General features: G+C 46.8%; 1 protein-coding gene across 3 annotated transcripts in view; it reads right to left on the bottom strand.

Annotated features, from left to right (window-relative positions):
- Positions 1 to 13947, bottom strand: part of ITPR1 (inositol 1,4,5-trisphosphate receptor type 1) — a 163504-nt gene extending 149557 nt beyond the window's left edge. For all 3 annotated transcript variants that reach the window (XM_030458159.1, XM_030458158.1, XM_030458161.1), the window contains exon 1: positions 13834 to 13947. The gene's annotated coding sequence lies outside the window, so the exon portion shown is untranslated. The remainder of the gene's footprint in view (positions 1 to 13833) is intronic.
- Between the last annotated feature and the right edge of the window lie 5839 nt (positions 13948 to 19786).

The raw sequence follows: 19786 nt of genomic DNA, 5'->3' as shown, positions 1-19786 counted from the left end.
CTGAGCAAGTTCTTGGCCTGTAATTTCAGGTACCAAAGAAAACACAGCATGGCAAAGCATTCCCTTAGAAAAATAAACTCAGGAAAAGCAAGCAGCCCCTGCAGCCCTTTTGGGGGGGTTGTTTTCCAGGTACTCAGCCCAAGAGATGCTCACAGCTGCTTCAGGCCAGGCAGGCCAACTCACTTCATCCCACCCGGGAGGGGAAAAGGGAGATGAAGAGTGGGCTGCCTCAGTGTAAGACACATTATTTGTCCCATCTAAATCACATTTCTTTGCCAGATTCTTTGTAAGAATCAAAAGGAAGGTTTGAGCATGTTTTATGGGTCTTCTGGTGGTGCTGGAGTGGTGCTTGTGGGAACCATTCTAGAAACACTGCTATGATTCATGCCAATACTTTTTGGTCAAGATTAATGTTGCCACTCGTTTACTGTCTCAAAGACAGTGTTAGATGAAGACCACTTAATCTGCCTGACAACAGATTTTCCATGAAAAAAAAAAAAAAAAGACGAAGATTTTCCACAGGCAAATACTTCAACTGTGTACATATTAGAAAGCCAAATCCCTGTGAAAATAGGAATGCTGCAATCCTGTTTTCAACAAAGATTGCCTTAATGTAACACTGAGGAGACAGCCACTCAGTGTTGTCAACTTCCAGAGTATTAAGAGCTACCCTTATTTTCTTTAAAGCCCCAGATCCTGCATCAAATGATACAGCACCTACCTGTCATTTAAATAAATACAGAAAAGAGGGTTTGTATTTGTCACAGCAACAAAGAGACAAACATGAGTTGGGGCGAAATGAAGCCAAACTGAAGTGACTTGCAGAGATGGCTTTTCCAAGGCCACTTACTGCTTTCTTGGAGACCCTCCTAAGGGTTCAAACCACTGCAATAGCTTTCTGTGCTTCAGGCTTCCACCACCAACACTCAAAGCTGATCCCAGCTGCTCCTCCTCATGGGCTGGCAACTTGCTCTGCAAGGCAGCCCTGCCAGTGACCAGTGCCCAGGACCAGGCTCACAAATTGAAGCTCAAATAATTGAAAACATTTTCACCCTCTCCAACATCACACCCAAACCACATTTAAATGGTCTAACACCAGGAGAACCAAGCAGCAGGAAATTCTGCTTATTGTTAGAGTGCAGACCTGATGCTGTAGAGGGGACAAATCTTCCCTTCCACTCAGCATTATCTTGTTTATCAGAAGTGTGAGCACCAGGTTTACCAAGCAAGGCTGGGGCTCAACAAGAACAGATCCACAGAGATTTAAAAGTTGGTTGCCAATGCACTGAAAGCAGAAGTCTGAATCTATGCTTTTCTTCTACAAAGCTGCAAAAAGCTCTCACTCTGTCCTCACTGCCTCACCCCCAAAGTACTGGTGGTAATAATAGTAACAACTGTCATTATTATCTAGTCCAAGCCATTACAGACATTCTCATGCCTGTAAACCCCTGTGTCATTTGGACAGTTAAAAATAAATTCAGGAAAACAAAGGCCAAGAAGGGAAGAAGCCTCAGCTCCTCTGAAACCCCATCTGTGTGCACACAGAAGCAAAGAATTTGGGCTCAGGTTGGGTGTTTCATGCCAAGTCCTGCAGCCACTGCACAGGCTCCACAGCCCCTTCCCATTCTCCTGATAAGTGGACTGAAAAACATGACCACCTATTTTAAGATATATGTACAAAACATACAGAAATATGCTGAGGGACCAAATTAGCATCACTAGAAACACAGCCTTCCCCATTTCCTGGCTTGGATGTTAACTACAGACCTCACATTAAAAAAAAAACCAACCTTTTTAGCCCTCAAAATTAAGCTCAGCCCTAAACTGATACAGCTCAAAGCAAAAACTTTCTTAGCCAACAAGAAATGTATATTCTTCCAAACAATTTATTTTTGCAATGGCATTTAAGGTATCCCATTTGGGGGGTGAGGGGAATTATATCACTGGACTACATCATTTTTCCTTTGGAAGAGGCAGATGTTCACCACAGCTGTTCCCAAGGGAATGTGAAGGTCAGAATTACTGACTTCCATTAGAGAAGAGAATTTTCCCTTGGAAAAAAAAACCAAAAAAACTTTATTATCTCAGACCATTGACCAAAACCAGGCCCAGGATGGACAATCACATTTCTGATTACATTCCAGATTACAGCCTCAGTTTCTTTTCATTTTCTTTGCTGAGGAAGGTCCCAGCATATCATGATATTATAACCCTGACATACCATGTTGGGCAGCATGATAGCTACATTATAAATGAGCCCTTTGGGAATTTATTGACATTTCAATTACTAAAATGTTTAGCCTTTAGGGTAAACAAATATGTTATGGGTAAGAAGGGCAGTATTACAACTGGAAGCAGCTTGGGTACAGGGTTCAACTGTTGCCATTGCCAGTCTGCTCACCAAATCCTTTTAAATTTTCCAGGGAGAGCTTGCAAAGCATCACTACAGAGCCAGGTCCCTGTTCTGTGTGCTCAGGGTGAAGCTGCCAGCAGCACCTCTGACCCCAGCTCCCTGCTCCTCTGCAGCTTTGCTGGAGCTAAGACTTACAAAGGGTTAAACTGGCTACAAACACCTTATTTTTAAGGCTTTTCTGAGGCACACAGAATTCAGCATCTAAGTCCTCATTCACCCTTTTCTTGTGCTCTTTTTGGATAGTGTTTGAATGCCAAGCAGCAGGATGTTTTCTCCAGCAGGAGATGCTCGGATGGAGCATGGCTCTGGTGAAGCACACTGCCTATTCCAGGTAGGGTGGAGCCTCTCTGTAAAATATTTATTTATCCTACAGCTAACTCCCAGTCAGAACTGGTCTGATGAATGCTGTCAGCATCCAGTATGTGCTCAGCATCATGCTGAACTGGCAGCTGGAGTGAGGGACCAAAGGACCCACCAGGCCCCCTTACAGATAAGATTTATAAGAGTAATTCCTAAGCCAATTCAGCTTATTTCAAAGCTGCCTTCATCTCACAAGGGACTCGTGACTCCTAACAAAACTCCTCCAATAATTCACCAATTATATGCACTAAACACTAAATGATCAGCTACCACAAACTGAGTATTTTCCACCTCTGGTGCAAAACTGGGATACTTGACATAAAAAGTAGAACTGGCTTTCAAGAGCAGAGTTTCCAGGTCCCCAGTGTGACAGCCTTTTAAAAACAGCTCTGCCTGCCCACATCAGCTCTCAGTGCTCATCCTCCCAAACTCAGACCTCTATGGGAATCTTCACCTGGAGAACCCATAACCTGAGGCAGTAAAAATCTGTCAGCCTTGGCACTTCCATCCCAGGTTGTAGCACAGACAAACCACAGGGCCAGCTTCCTCCTGGACATGTCAGCCAAAGCATCCACCTGTGTCCCCTGGGCTGGGGAGAGGATCCTTCAGCATTGGTCAAGGACCTGAGCTGACACCAGGAGCCCCTTGGAAGCACAGGGCCTGAGGATTCCCACACCTCCTCTCAGTTCCTGCCTCTTATAGCCAAAAGCACAAAACCTCTGCTCAAAAAGCAATTGTGCTCAGCAGACAAACACAACCATTACTCTGTAATGTATCTGAGATTTGCCAAGAGCAACTTATTAATATGAGAGGGGGAGGTCCAAGGGAACAGTTGCAGGTATTGCTATGCCAAACCCCAGCTTTAATGGCATTCCCACATCCTCACAAGAGAGGAGTCCTGCAAGAAAGGCATCACACCAGGCTATCAGCCCCAGAGCACTGCTGGCCTCTTCCAAAAAGGCACTGGGAGAAAACAAGGTCTTTCTAGGTAAATTGAATCGAAAAATCAAAGATAAAGAAATATTCTGGTAAGGAAATTACAGCAGTGTGGCAATATTAGCATATAAATTTAGCAAAGGTGATTCAAAGTTTCTCCAAACCAGTATTACTGGGCTCAACTCAGGCAGCAGCAACATCAACAGCAGCAACACAAGTTTTGAAAACAACATTCTTTTCCCACTCTAATTTTGACAGACAGGCTCAATTTTGGGGACAAGAACTGAAATGTGAACTAAAAGTAGACATAGATAGAGGAGTTCATATCTACCCAGAGACATCAAAAAGTACTTGAAAGATAAACACATTCTGCAGTATTTTTTAAGCCTTGACAGCCTGAGTTCTTTTGATGACATTGGTGATGGCTTCCTCAGTATATCAGCTGTGGAGATGTTGGTATATCTTTAAATATGCTTTATATACACTTTACCTGCACAGGAAAATAACACTAAGTCTCTGTTTAAGAAGTGAACCCCCAAAAATATAGAAACCTGCTGATTTAAATGTGAATTGCAAAGTACTGCTTTACAAGTCATTTTGCCATTCTACAGCTTTGCTCCATGGGACTGGATCTAGAAATTCATTAGCTAAACACAGGCAGCAAACGAAACCTGCAAAAACTTTCTCTTCACCTCAAGAGTTTTAGGACTTGGCTTTCCCCTGCTGCTCTGTGCCAACACAAATCTGTGTCACAAGATTCTGAGCCTGGTCTTCTGACTGAACTGGAAGTGCCACAATTAGAGGCTTCATTTTTGTATTTTCTTGCTTACAGATCATCTTGTGCAACCCCCCCAAACAAGCAGCATTTAACACAGCAAAAACCACTGAAAAGAACCAGTCCTGAAATGCAAACAAAACGCTTTGGTGGGGTCATTTTACCCATTTACCACCAGCACTGCTGTTCCTCTCCAAACCAAAGGTAAAGTCCACAGACCCTCCCTCATTGCTGTCCCCAATGGCTTTAAGGAGCAATGAAAGGACCCTGATTATTTTAGGGCACAAGCAGATTTTATGTGTAGCCTGATGGCCTTGAGTAAGCCAGTATAAATCTGATGCAGTCATTGATGCTCAACTCTGAGACACCTCAATCCATTTCCTCATGAAAACACAAGTCATGGTGGCAGTGACAACAGAATTAACAGTGCAAACACTTTGGAACCAAACAGACTCTTAGACACCAAATACCCCAGTGAGCCAGCTGCTTCCTAAAGACCTCAGAATAGGAAATGCAACTGCTCTGGGAACAGTTCACACCAATTTCTCCCATCACTCCTCTAGGTCCTGGTATTAAGTTAGAAGAGCAGCTTCAGAGCAATGCTGAAGGTTTGCTTTCCTGGAGTAGTGGAGTCAAGGCTCCTTTTGGAAGGTCCTCAAGGGGACAGACTGTGACAAGATTTCAGCACCATGCTGTCCCTCACCTCAAGACATCTCATGCTGAAAGGTTTTTCTGCTGATACTGTGGGAGATTTTAATTCTTTAACCTATGACTGCAAACCCTATTTGCAAAAGAAGAAAGAAAACCAAATATGTCTGATTGCTGATGGTTTGATTTCCAGCAACTGGGATACAAATGACTTCATCTTTCTAAGACTGTTCGAATGATGCTTGTTTTCAGGAAAAAAAAAAGGAAAAAAAGCTCCTCGCTGTGCCTTGTAGTCCCATGATGTACTCAGTTCTCTATTATCATATTTCCACTGTGGTTTAGTGCTCAATTAACTAGAGCCTGGCAATTTTACATGTACTGTTACAGAAATTGGAGCAGCACTTTATCCAAGTCTTTTGCAGGATGTAGGTTGCTTAGGTAAGAACAGAATCTCAAGCCATAATTAACTGCTTCAATTTCATTTCTGCAGACAGGGAACAGCACAGGGGAAATATTGGTTCATTTTTAAACAGAAAAAAGATAAGAGCTTAGGAATAGAGAAAAAAGAAAAAAAAAAACAAACCAAACAAACAGAAGAGGGAACACAAAGCAGAGTTTACTGGCAGAAGCTATTGCCACGCATCTGAAGAATCATCCCTAAATTAAGAGGTATCACTAACTTTATATCAAGACTTGATCACTGAGAGCCCAGGAGAGCAGGCAAGTCAGAGGGTTTGTTTAAACGGAATTGGGTTCTTGGTATTTGTAAATCAGACCAAGCTAACATTTTTTAAATGCCTCAACCCCTCACCTCCTGGATTTCAGTGAAATTTCAGTGCTTTAACAATTTGGTAAATCCAAACTTTGTTACAAGATTACTGGGCTGAAAATTTGGCCCTACAGGCTTGAAATAATGTTTCTCATAACCACCATTTCTCTAATGGTTTCCATGGCTTTTGGGATAAAACACACCCAGCCCTCTGTGTCTATTTTTACAGGTGCAGCTACATTTTTTTTTTAAAAATTGAAATAAAAACCTGATGTTTCCCATTCTTGTTTCAATAAATAAAAAGGTTCCCTCCCTGAGGGCTGTGAGAAAGATTCACAAGAATCCCATTAGAAGAGCCAAAGCAGGGAGGAAGTGCTCTATTTAAAAGATCATCTGGTGAATAATCAGCCTGGTGGGGCTGAGGACAGAACACGTCTGCAAAGCTCCTGACTTAGCAGATCCACGGGGAGCTCTTGGCAGACACCAGGGACAGGCACAGAGTGGGGTTTGGGCAGCAGGGAGTCCCACAGACCCCACAGGACATCTCAGGGAAGTTCCTTCCCCCCTCAGCTGGGCAGCAAGGCAGGAGCGGAGTGGGAGCAGCACAGGGCCCATGTCCTATGCCAGGAGGACAGGGAGCACCCAGCTCCACGGATTCCAAGGTCAGGATGCTCACCCTGACACTGACTGCAGGAGCAGGAATTAGGGTGGGTTCTGAGAGGCTTCAGCACTGCCCATCTGATGCATGTGCAGTTACATCGTGGAGATTACACATTAAAAATAGTATTTAGAACATCAGCACAGTGCCTTTCTCTACCACACATGATCTTGTTCCCATTTCACTGCAGCCTTTCTGTCTAGGAGCAAACTCGCTGCCCAAAAGATTGTCATCTGCTGAACCATGAGATTAAAGAGGAGAAATGCACCTTCTGAAGAGAAAGGGGGTTTCCTCCCCACACTGACAACACAGCAGATTTTTCTATAGTTTGCAGTCTGAAGAAGCAAGCTGGAGCCAGGGGAAGGAGGGAGCAGGACAGAACTCTGACTTTCTCAAGGACACACAGTGGGTCAGACTCAGAGCCCAGATCTGAATCCAGGTCTCTGGAATCCCCATCCACACCACCTCTCTCCTCCCAGGAGGAAGATCAGTCTCTTAGCACATCTCCTCAAGCATACCTTCCCCCCTTTTCTTGAAGGGAGTTGGAAGAGGCTATACATTTATACAGCACAATGGTGACATTCTATTCATCTCTGATACCAAACAGAAAAATAACTTTTTTTCCTTTTTTTAACCATAACAATGACAAAGTCAGTCAGAAGTTGCTACAACAAAGGTGCAACAAAAGTCACTTTAAGAGAAACAAACAGATAAAGTCATTTTGATAACCTAAACCTCAAGAAGTCCTCAATCCAGGAGCATGCATAAGATGCATTTCTCCTCAGAAAGAGTGCCTGCTTTTGTTTTGCCTGGTTGCACTGGGTGAATGCAAAACCAAAACAAGCTAGTTTCAGAAAATTCAGGTCAAAAGAACCACACATAACAAACACTAAGCAGAAGTTACACTTTGACAGTGTATCTTACACATCAGACTGAGGTAAGAAACACAACTGATGGATCCTACTGACAGACATCTGCAGAAAGCTGGGGGGAAGAAAAAAAACCAAATCTATTAGAGATACACTGTCAGAGGGGAAAAAAAACCCACCAAACAACTTTTGTTTCACACCAAGTATGAGCTGAGAGCATCTTTTTAATTCCATTAGAAGTCAGCAGCACTTACAGGAGTTGATACTTACTGAGGTTTGTACTTACTGGCTCTAACTCTGATGGAGGGAGGCAGCTTAGACGTCAGCCTCTGGACGAGGCCCCTACAAGCACACTGAGTTTTCCAGAATATTTCTATTAGAAGAGAGTTGGAACATGCCAAAAGAAACAGGACAACCAGTGTCATGGGGAAAGAGAGCAAGCTTGGTTTACAGCACCAAATGGAGTTTGGCCAAGGGAATAAAGCAGCCAGGGAAGAGGGTACAGCAGAGTCCCAATTTCATTTTCATGGCCACGTCTCTGCTGAGGCTTCAGCACAGACCAAGCCACCTCCTGCTGCCACAATCCTCACACCTGAGCCTCCACGCTTCCTTCCTCACGAGATACACACCCTCTAGCAAATGCACTGCTCCCTAAGTAAAAAACCAAAGCAATTTCCTTGCCTGTCAGCCTCAGGGAGCCTTCAGCTGCCTGCCCTGCTCCTCTCCCTCTCATACTCAGCCAACACCTTCACCCTCTGCACCTCCTGCCCCTTCTCCCTCTGCCCATACTGCACCTTGGGGGAGGTTCTCTGCCCTCCATGGTCTCACTGCTGTCGTTCTCCAGGACTGGGCTTTGCTGGATGCCTCCTGGGAGCCTTGGGTCCAGGTTGATGATTTGGTTGATGCTTTTCTTCCACTAGCAAGGAGTCTCTGCTACTGAAGGTTTGCAAGGCTGCTCTCCAGCTGCAGCATCCCCTGACAAGGACAAGCTCTCAGCTCTTCCCTCCTGGACACCTCAGCAGGCACCCAGGGCTGCAGACTAAAACCCAAGTGCCTGTGACAAGCAGCTGAAGAGGAGGAGCCACCACCAGCATAGGATGAGCACGTGTTGGGAACCACTGGTGGCCAGGGGACCTACTTTGAGCCTTGCTGCTCTAAAAAAACCCAATGGGCTGGGCTCCTTTACAGATGAAGGCTCCAGTTCCCAAACTGACTTGTACATGTTGGCCTCCCAAGAGTCATTTTCTGGAATGCAAGCATGAGTCTTCTTCTGAAGCAAAGGTTCACAGTCCTGCACCACCTTATCTCACCAAGAGCATCAGCAAGTGAATATACTTAACCCTCAGAGGCAGAGGCTAAGGCTTGCAGAGAAACTTTAATCATGGAGTTGTAAATTAATCCATCCCAGATCAAACAGCATCAGCCAATTCAGGTATCTGCCTTTGTGTCCATGCAACTCAGAGCAGGAAGAAGTGAGATGAAGAGATGCATCTGGGCTGCAATGGAAAAGTTCTGCAGAACTTCTTGGCAGATTTCTCAGTTTTTTGTTGAGGTGGAGAGAATAGGCCAAGGTGCAAAAGAACTGTCTGCAAAAGTTTAGTATGAAACTGCTATGAAATAATTCCCCCAAAATTTGGGAAAAAAATAAAATAGCCTTTTGGCAGTAGCCACTTTCTGGCTACTGGGATCAGAAATTTCCTGCATGTACAGAGATTACAAAGACTGCAGACATTTTGCACACAGCATGGATGAAGAGAGAATGAAGTATTTGTGTGCATCATTACACACGGATCCAGCACCCAGGCCTGATTCCTAACTCCAAAAGCTGAAACATTTCTCTAAAATCCTGACATAGAAATTTGCTTCTTCTGCCATTCAGCATTGTTGGAGTTATTCACCATCCTCTCTGCCTGTTCTGCTCCTCACCTTGGCACTCTGGCACAGAGGGATGCAGTGACATTACCACACCCAAATAACAAGTACCCCCACGTTTCTAATGCATTTTTCCCTGCAGAGGGTTAACTGGCCTAGATCTGTAGTGACATTTTATCCTCCATACAGAACAGTTGGGAAGGAAAAATAAGTTCTGATCTAAGTTTTGATAGGCTTAACCAAAACCACAACTATGAAAATGAAACTTTTCAAAGTTCAGCATCCACAGCTGAGCTGTGCAGCTCTCCACAGCTGAAGTGCTGCTCCTGCCATCTTCATTTCATCTCAGTATTTTTTAATTTTCTCCCGAAGGGATTTAGTTCCATAAAGCACAACTGCTCTGAAGACTTGGAAATGTATTTTCTTAACAGGTACAGAACAAACAAGAACAACACACACACTCTCCCTGCAGCTGCCAATCTCCTCAGCACCCTGCAAAGGGAGTTCTGCCCCCATACCCAGCCACCCTCCAGCTGTGCTGGGATGGAGAAGCAGGAATTAGCTGCTGGAGTGCTTCCCTACCTCCTGCTGGGAAGAGAAACCAGAGAGGAATACCGAGCCAGCTCCTGGCACCCTGCCACCTGCAGCAGCCCCTGGGAGACGCAGAGCAGAGGAATCCCTGTGAGCAGCTCTGGCCACAGACACTGCCTGATGCCTTCCCAACCCTTCTGCTCCACAGCTGTACCTGGCTGCACCCACACAGGTCCCTCCGTCCTACTGCTCACAGGCTTTTAATTCACCCTCTGTACTCTCACACAAAAGAAGCAGAAAAAAAAAAAAAAAAAGTTCCAGGCTACTGAAGCAACAGCAACTGGTGACAGTGCAATGACAGCAAAAGAAACTGATTTTGAAGGTAGTGTGAGGCAGATTTTTACAAAACCAGGTTAATACCATGGTCACATTGTGACAGAAAAATTACATTTACATAACTTTGTATCAGCACACCATTTTCTACTTTTAAAATCCTTCTGGTCTCCATAAGCTGCTTTGGTGAAGCTGCCTTCCCTCACACTCACCCACGGGTGTGTGAGCAGCTTGTCTACCAGCTACTACTGAGCCACTACCCTCATCCCACCTCCCACGGGAGCTTGAGATTCCTCCCAGCTTCAAGAAGTAACTCTACAACTATCTTATATTTATGGGGTAATAATGTCTCCAAGCCTTCCAGCACAACCTGACACATCAGATACTCCTAAGGAGTACACAGGGCACTGAAGAATTACCACACTCAGCATCACAGGGAAACAACCCCATCACAAAGAAACAACAATCAGAATGGGCTACACCTGCTCTTCTGACTGCTTCATCAAAAAACAGGCATGAGACAAAGGCTTCAGGTACCTGGCTCCTCTTTTAAGTTTACTTCATGGCACTGAAGATGTTTCACCTCAATACTGTCTATATCAGCAATTTATCAGCAGTGACAAGTTGTAACTAAGTGAGTGTTGGTCTCTTCTCCCAAGTAACAGGTGACACAACAACTGGAAATGGGCTCAAGGTGCATCAGAGGAGGTTTAGATGGGATATGAGGAGAAATTTCTTCCCCAAAAGGGTTGCCAGGCACTGGAACAGGCTGCCCAGGGAAACAGCTGAGTTCCCATCCCTGGAGGGGTTTGGAAGCTGGGTGGTGTGGTGCTGAGGGTCTTGGTTTCACAGTGGACTTGCCAGTGCTGGGTTAACAATTGGGCTTGACAATCTTAAAGGTCTTTTCCAAATGAAGCAATTCTATGATCTTACAGGAAGCAGATGAAAGGATGTCCTGCCTCCAGAACGGGCTTCTGAACCACGCCAGCTGGTGCCTGAGCACCCACCAGGGCTTTCACCTTTCCCCAGCACACATGAGCACAGTCCTGGAGAAGCTGGGAAGTGGTTTGCATGTTTCATCCAAAACCTGCCCCTCTTGCAGGGGACTGGCCATCTCCTCACACTGCTCATCCAGTACTGCCTTTACAACAAGAGTTGCCATAAATCCAGACCAAGCCTTCCCACCACACACCCGCAGGACACCAGGGGCTGCAAGGCTCACTCTAAGGTGCAAATACCACTTGTGAGCTGCCAGTATTCCAGACTTCTTCACTTGAACTTGATTTTCCCACTTTCTAGTCTACCCCACACCAACAGATTCGTTGAGGTGGTGCCAGAGGATTCAAGGTGCCATGAGTAAGACCTCATTACACCCCTTGTTAACCAGCAGAGACCACAGCTCTCACTTACCCCACCTCTGCCCCATTATCAGTCCCAGCAGACCCCCTCCATCCAGCTGTTCTTCATAAACCTGCAGCTCCAGCAAAAGTCACCAAAGAAAATTATCAACCAAGTGCTCCCCCCTTCAGTGCTCTTCACCAGGGCCTCTTCCACCCTCCAGTGATGGTGTCCAGGACTAGGAAAAATCCTAGAGAAATGAGCTATTGCTCACAGTTAAGCTCCACCCCCTGATTGCAAAGGCAAACCAAAGTTACTCTTGCTGTTTGTTCACTTCCTAATTTATGAACTCCTGTAAGAGGAAACCAGATCACTCTCTATTTCAAGGCTTAATCAACATTGCAAAACAAGCAGATGGAAAAGCACTCACCTAAACAAATGCTTCAATCTCAGGGTGGAATAAGGTATTTTAACAAGAAAAAAAAACCGTTATTGATAAACAAAATGTCCTAAAGAACACATTAGAAATAATTAGCTCAAATAGCTCACTTGACAGCACTCCTGTAACAGCTTGCTTTCAAAAACACCGGGACTGTGGTTTTCATTTCCACAATGACTCCTTTTGTTTGTTTGTTTGCACAGTGACCACTACATAGTTGCACCTTTTCAAGTCACTGGTTTCTGTAGCAATCAACTTTCACATTTGTTTCATCAAGTGTCCTGTTACACCACAAGTTTTGGCCTGATTGATGGCACCAGTTTTCTCTACCAGTGTAGATAAGCAAAGCTTTGCTGCAACCATCCCTCCATGCAACAAACCGACCTTATACCAACAAAGCCACCGAGTATTTAGAACCCCGAATGTTTGTTGTGTGAGGAAATTGACTTAAAGTAGGTGTTCAGAAAATAAACAAACAAAACCCCCGGTGTCGGGTAGCCCGTTAATAAAGCCACAGAGAAACCACTGAGGGAAAGAAAACTGGCTTCACATCACATCCCACACTCAGACAGCTGAACTCTCCAAGGAAAGCAATTCAAATGTGAGCCTTTGGACTGGGCTCCGAGTCAGAGAGTCTCTTGGCTCAACAGGTTTGGAAGTCCTGGGATAGGAGGCAAATTCTTAGCACAGGAAAAGAAACTCAAAAGCAAGCAGCAAAGTGCACATTTAAGAAAGGAAAGAGGTACTGGTACCTCAGTAATAGATAAAACGAAAGCTACTACACATGCATTCCAGTTAAGTAGTGTCTATAGCTTCCCAAGGCAAGGATCTGGATTGTATTAGCCACGTCTCCCCTTCCTGATCTGTGATCAGCAGCCCCACAGCACAAACCATCTGCAGCTGAGCTGCTGTGCGTGTGTGAAAGGACAGGTTTGAGGAGGGGATTCAAACCTTACACCTGTTGGAGCCTTTTGTTCTACAAACTTCTGTGAGCCAGCCTGAACTCACACAAGGCAAAGAGGTTTTAGCCCAAGCCATGGCCACCACACCGAGCCCACGACCACCTGCAGCCCCTCAGCAAAGCCCCCAGCACCCGGGCAGCACAAATGGGGCTGTGGAGCAACAGGCTGTGGAGCAGCCTCTGTGCACTCAGAGGAGCCCCAGGGCAGCCCCCAGCCCCCTCACAACCAGCAGAATTAGCAATAATTGAGCTTTTAAGCTGAAGACATAAACCCGCTCAGAACTATGGCACACCCCACGAAAAACGGGGAACACACACACGCCGCCTCCCCCCCGCTGAAGCCCAGTTATTAAAGTCCAAGAAACACCTAAATATTTGGCCTGTCAGACCCCTTACCGAGACCCTCCGAAACACGCACCCCCACTTGCCCGGCTTTTGACCATTTAAGAATAAGATCGCCCGTGGACAAGCCCCCAGCCGCGCTCCCAAGTGTTTACATAACGCCGAACATCCCTTGCAAAAGAGCCTCAACTACGGGAGGAAAACCAGGGGGAAAGTTGGAGCGGACACACGGCTCCAGCGCTGAGGCCTCGCTCGTCCTGCGGACAAGAACGGGATCAGCCCCGCGTGGCCACCGTGACCCCGGTCCTGCGGGGCAGCGCCCACAGGCACTGCGGAACCAGCCGGGAGGACGGAGAGAGCTCTGCCCCGTCCTGCCGGGGCTCCCCTGTCCGGACATCCCCACCGAGGCCCAGCCCCGGCACCGGCCTGCAGCCCCTGGCCCCGCACGCCCGGCCCCGCACCCAGAGCCCAGCGGCGGCCTGGGGAAGGGGGGTGCCCCGACGGACGGAACCGGGGAGGGCTCTCCGCTTCCCTCCTTCTCTGCTTCCTTCCCTCCCTCCCCATCTCCTGCCCGTCCCACCGGCCCTACCTGTCTCCGGTGGCGGCGGGGCGGGCTAGCGGCGGTTCGGCAGCCCCATGCCGGCGGTGCGGTGCTGCGCTGCCCGGTCCCGTTAGGATGGAGGCTGCGCCGAGCTCCCCCCGCCCGCCGCCGCCTCAGCTGCACATCCACATGGTTACTGCGCCCGGAGCTCGCCGCCGCCCTTTATATACCCCGCGGGGCTCTCTGGGTAGCGCAGTCCTGCCCCGCCGCACCGCCACCCCGGCCCGGCCCTAAAGGACTACAACTCCCAGCATGCCCCGGGGCGGCGGGATGGGCCCCGCGGGACGGGGGCGACCCCCGGGGCTCTGCCCGGGCCGTGGGGAGCTCTGCGTCCCCCAGGGCTGGGTGCTCACGCGTGTCTGAGTGGGGGGGGATCACAGTGTGTCTGAGGGGTATCACCCTGGTTTCTGTCTCTCGGGGCACGGTACGGAGTCCCGGTACCGGGCGTGCAGGGGAGCGGTGCTCCCGGAGCGCCCACCTGCAGCCGAGAGCAGCGGGGTACACCGGCACGGCTTCACCGGCCACAAACCGCAGGGAAAATAAAATCGTTAGAAATGGGGGTCTGGAGCACGGTTCGGGAAGGGCAAACCAGCGGAGAGATGACGCTGGGAACATCAGGGGTGCGATCCCGGCAGGCTGGGGACACGCACCGCGCTCTCGCTGCCTGTGATTCCCTCGCCGGGAGATAAGAGCCCGGGGCCGGGAGCGGTGAACCGGCTGGTTTGCAGGAGAACAGGTGAAAAGTGAGTTTTATTGGGTTTCCTCTTGGGTGAGGCTGTGGTGCTAACGTTAAAGCTCGTTCGGTGACTGGCAAGGCACCTCCAGCCAGAATGACAAGCAGTGGTTTGGGGTTGCTTTGTTGTTTTTTTTTTTTAAAAAAAAGACATTTCCTTTTATTTATTGCGTTGTGCAATTATGTGTCCTTAAGAATATGAGTCAGGGTATGCTGTCTGCGATTACAGCGTAGTTTCTGTGCCCTCTGAAGGGTACACGTGGCTCTGTTTGGCAGCACTGAGCGCCGTGCTGAAGCGCATCCAATGTTTGCGCCGCAGAACTGCTGGATCGCTTTAATTGGCTTAAGGTGAAGGAAAAACCTCCCCCTTCCACCCGCACCTACCTGCTGCCTCGGGAAACAGCTGGGAACTGGTGTGTAACCCCGCTCATGGCTTGTTTCCCTCTGACGGCACTGGAGGGCTGCTGGAAGGAGGGAACAGACCTGATCAGCCAGTGGCCCGGTTCGACACGACCTACCGCTACATTGGGTCTTCATTAAAAAAAAAAAATAACACGGAGCAGTTGTGGTTATGTCTGTCCAGTGAGAATATGCAGAAGTTGAAGCCCATGAGTTACTGAAGGACTTAAGCAGAGGGCAGTGACCAGCGTGGTATGGGTTCCATAAACAGCTGCGGTCCTACGAGCCATTACTCATCAGAAGTCTGGCAGAGTAACGGTGCCTGATGCCATTAGGTAATCCTAATGAATTCTTGTGTAATCAAATCTAATCTCTGGATGAGTTCAGTAGGCTGGGGACAGTGAATGGCTGGAATGCCTGCTGTTCTGAGGCACTGACACCAGAGGCGGTGACAAAGAGCTTTGCCCGCGGAACACCTTGAGGGCTGTGCCAGAGCTGTGCCTTGGAATGGCCTCCTCACCCAGTGCCCCAAAAGAGCAGCAGCAGTCTGTCAGGAATGGCATGGGATGGAAGCCAGATTTTGGGGGAAATTCCCACAGAGAGAGATGGAAGGCTTCCCCCAGGCACACCCAACCTGACAGCATGAAGTGCTGAGAACGTGGGGTACACGGGGACAGCAGAGACTTGGGGACACTCTGCCCCACCCCAGGCTGCAGATCCTCAGCTCCTGGCACCGAGCTGCACACATCTCCCCATGCTTTGTCTCCTGCTGCTTCTGCTGCCTACCTGTCCTCTGATCTTGCAGCCTCTCCAGAAGGTAGAATATCAAAGGACATAATTTTCTCTCATGGACCACATTTGCTTCTGGACCAGGGTCAGTTCTTCAAAGGCTGTGAGTACTGTGCTACTGAGGGCCCCTCAGACAAACATACTGAGTAAGTAGTGCAAAGATATTGCTAGATTTGAAGCAGTGTTGGCAAAGACAAGATAATAATGAACATTTGAAGCCACAGAAAATGTTCCCATTTCTCTTTAGGAACTTGCTTTGGGATGCTGCTTCAGGCATGGTGAGTTCACAGGGTTCCTATAATTGTACAGCTTTAAGAAGAGCTGAAGCACTAAGACAGTCTGCAAATGAACAAAATTAACACATAAGTACCATGGAATTATTCTTTTAAAGCAACTGTTTCACTGATAGTGTCAGCTATTGCAGGCAGCCCCCAAGATGGGGAATAGAGCTCTGTTCAATCAGCAGCAAACAGGGGCATGGGTTTAAATCACAGATACGTACACGAAGAGGTCTAAGGCATGAGAATTGTTCAAGAATTCAATGAGGAAATAGTGAAAAAAACCTTCTTGGTAATATCACTGAGTCGCCTTTCATCAGTGCCATTGATGAAAGGCCTTAGGATGAATTTTGAAGTATTTTATTTGCAAAGAATAAGAACAATACTGTCTAGGTTTATGCTGCCAAATTTGCAATTCCTCGTTGACTTCCCTGGACTGTTTCAGTCAGAAGCACTCCAGCATCCTGGGTGGGTTTGCACATATAAATATATATATATATATATATATATTTTTTTTCCCTCTACTGTTGGTTCAGGTGCACAAGCAGCAGCCCCAGAAGAAAAATTAGAATAGGAGATATTCCAGGCAGCCACCAGGATTCTAAGCATCAAACTGTCCAATCCTACTCGTGGTTGGTCTTCATGATGAGGCAGATGATCACAAAAGCTTCCCATCCTCAGAGCTGTTCATGCCAGCACTGCAGCATTAGGAGATGAAAACCACTCCTAACAATAGGGACAAGTGCTAGGCAACATCCCAGCTTTTCAGCTGCGTGCTCAAAAGTGTCTCATTGCTATAGCATTGCAGTAACAGTGAAATCAGTGTTTTAATCCTGGGGTACTCAGTGTGAGGAAAGGGAATAATTAAACCCTGTGTGGAAGAGATCAGCTGCCTGTAAGCAAAGGAATTAGGACCACAAATGGGATCAATAGATTGACACCAGCAAAAGTTCTCAGAAGCCTCCAGGGTTACAGATTGGAAGGTGGATGTTGCTCAGAAGCAAACTGTAACTGTAATTATTTCATTTGGCCTCCTGAGAGAATAAAACCACGAAGCTTCCTGCTGGAAGCACAGAAATGGTGCAGAAAAGAATTCTAGGAACACGAGCAGTGAGAACAAGTGGGCACAATGCACTGGAGAACTGTCCCAGCTCATGGGAAATGAGCTGATTTTCCTGAATTCCATCATGATGCAGCCAGAACCCCATGGCTTTAATAAGCTAAGTTACCCTGGCAGATTATTTTCAGTTCTAGAAGTCTGTAGAATTTGGATGCCCAGGTTTTGCTGCCATATCAGTAAATTGCACTGTAGATTTGGAAGGAGAAAATAAGTTCTATTTACTTTGCCTTTTCATAGAGATTCATTAAAGCATGGGGCTAAGACCACTGTTCAACATAAAAGAAATGTTTTTATTTTCTAACTCTGAAGCAGCAAGGGTTGATTTTATAATTAATTTTGTATTCATTTGTTTTCCTGCACTCTGTTGCTTTCTTAAGTACATTCCCAGGGCAAAAGGGACTAATGATGGATAATTGAAAACTCTGCTTGTGAAGACTGCCAGCACTGTCAGTTTATATACAGTAAAATTTGAGTAGTGTTCCTTTCCAGTACTAAAGAAAAACAACACAAAACCCACAACCCAACTGCTCCTTCACTATAGCCATGGTTATTTTTGCTGCACGGTCATAATCCGTATCGGGGAAAAATTATATATATTAAATCTTTTCAATTAATATCCCACAGAATGGGGATATTTAATATATATTAAATCTTTTCAATTAATATCCCACAGAATGAGTAAATATTTCTTTCAGCACTGTAGAGGATCCAGAAGAAGATCCATTCTGCTGACAGCCCTGGAGAGAAGCTCTCACACACAGTAAAGATTTACATGGTAGAGCACTGAAATCCTCATCAAGTAAGTAAAAAAAAAAGAAAAAAATCCTCATCAAGTAAGGAAAAAAAAGAAGGAAGCATTACCAGGTGCCTGCTGCAGAAGGCATGGACAGCTCTGGGTTGAGAACGCTGCTCACCACCTTTCTCAGGCTCCAGACCTTGGCTGCACAGGGAGAGCACAGGAATCCAAGGGCAAATGGACCCTTTGTGCCTGGGGATGTGAGCAGGATTCGGGATTTCTGGCACATAACAAACCAGGCATCTGCACCTGCTGCTCCCCCAGCTCCTTAGCAGGGGGACAGTGAGTAGGAGGAGCCTTTGCCCTGATCACAAAGTCCCAGGCAGCCCAGCTGGCAAGGACTGGGGTAGTAATTTGCTTCTTGCTACTAAGAGCAAATTGCTGCCTCTCCCAGGAGCAGAGCAGGAGCCCATTGTGCCTCTCTGAGGTACCTTTCCATTCCTGACCTGCTCAGCTTGCACACTGCTGTGGTGCCATTCACCTGGCTCGTGGCAAGCTGCTTCTCACTTCCCTGCATTGAAAACTTTTGTAAAGAAAAGCCAGTAAAGAAACCTGCAGTAGCAGGATTTGATAGTCACTTGGAAGGAAAAACAGGTTTCTGCTTTCCTGCCTTCCTGGTGATGTTTTTTGCCATAAAGACTGGATGACACCATCCTTGGTAAAATCCATTTTTTAAGTGTGAAAAATGGAAATCCTGGGATAGATAGGTAGATAGATAGATAGCTAGATAGATAGACAGACAAACAGAATCACAGAGTGTTAGGGGTTGGAAAAGACCTCTGGAGATCATCTAGTCCAACCTTCCTCCCAGGGCAAAGTCACCTAGAGCAGGTTGCACAGGATGACATCCAGGCAGGTTCTGAATGTCTCCAGAGCCAGAGACTTCACCACCTCTCTGAGCAGCTTCTTCCAGTGCTCTGCTGCCTTCACAGAGAAGTTCCTCCTCATGCTTAGATGGAACTTCCTATCTTCAAATTCGTGCCCATTACCTCTTGTTCTATCACTGGGCAGGACTGAAAAAGACTGGCCCCATCCTGACACCTTTTAGGTATTTATAAGCATAGAAGTGCTGAAGGAAGTTCCCATTTCTTTATTTTTTTCTTTATTCCTTATTCTGAAATGATGATGAGTTGTGTCATCCCCATTAAAGGGAAGATGAGGGCTCTCACGGGAGGAAGGCATGTACACAGTTGTATGTTGAACACAAAGGTGTAAGCATGTACTTTTTTGGTCCTCAGACCTGACATTTGTAGGAATCCCTGACTGTCCTACACCCTGCTGTCTTTCCTTCAGCTGCAGTTCAGTTGCATCTTCTTGCTACAAAGGAGGAAGAAAGAGCTTAGGACACGTGGATGCTGATGGGCTTGAGAACCCCATCCTTGGCACAAGTTACCAGCAATGATTTGGAAGAGAACTTACAAAAGGGCCTCGTCCTCACTTGTGCTGAGCAACCCCCTCACACAGGGACTGCTCCTTACCATGGATATTGCTGAATAACCACTGCTCACCTACAGCCACCTCTGCTTGCAGGCTTTGACACCTCAGGGTGGGAAGGCTTCAGGGCAGCATCTGTATTCCTTATTTTTTTGTTTTTGTTGCGGTTTTTTATTTCCTTTGGAGGGTGAAATGAGCATTAAACCGTTGTGCCAATGGATGACACTGATGGGTAATGTGGAAACACTTTTTTGGGAACACAGCCGTGTCCTGCCTTCATCCTATACGCAAGGATGTTAATTGCAGCAGGTGCTGGGCAGGTATCGTGCATAAACGTGAGTAATCTATAGGTTAAATCCCATCCCATAGGTTAAATCCCACCCCTTAGGTAC

Source organism: Calypte anna, chromosome 12 (assembly GCF_003957555.1).
Source record: "Calypte anna isolate BGI_N300 chromosome 12, bCalAnn1_v1.p, whole genome shotgun sequence".
NCBI classification, from domain to species: Eukaryota; Metazoa; Chordata; class Aves; order Apodiformes; family Trochilidae; genus Calypte; species Calypte anna.
This window is presented reverse-complemented; position numbering and strand designations above follow the sequence as displayed.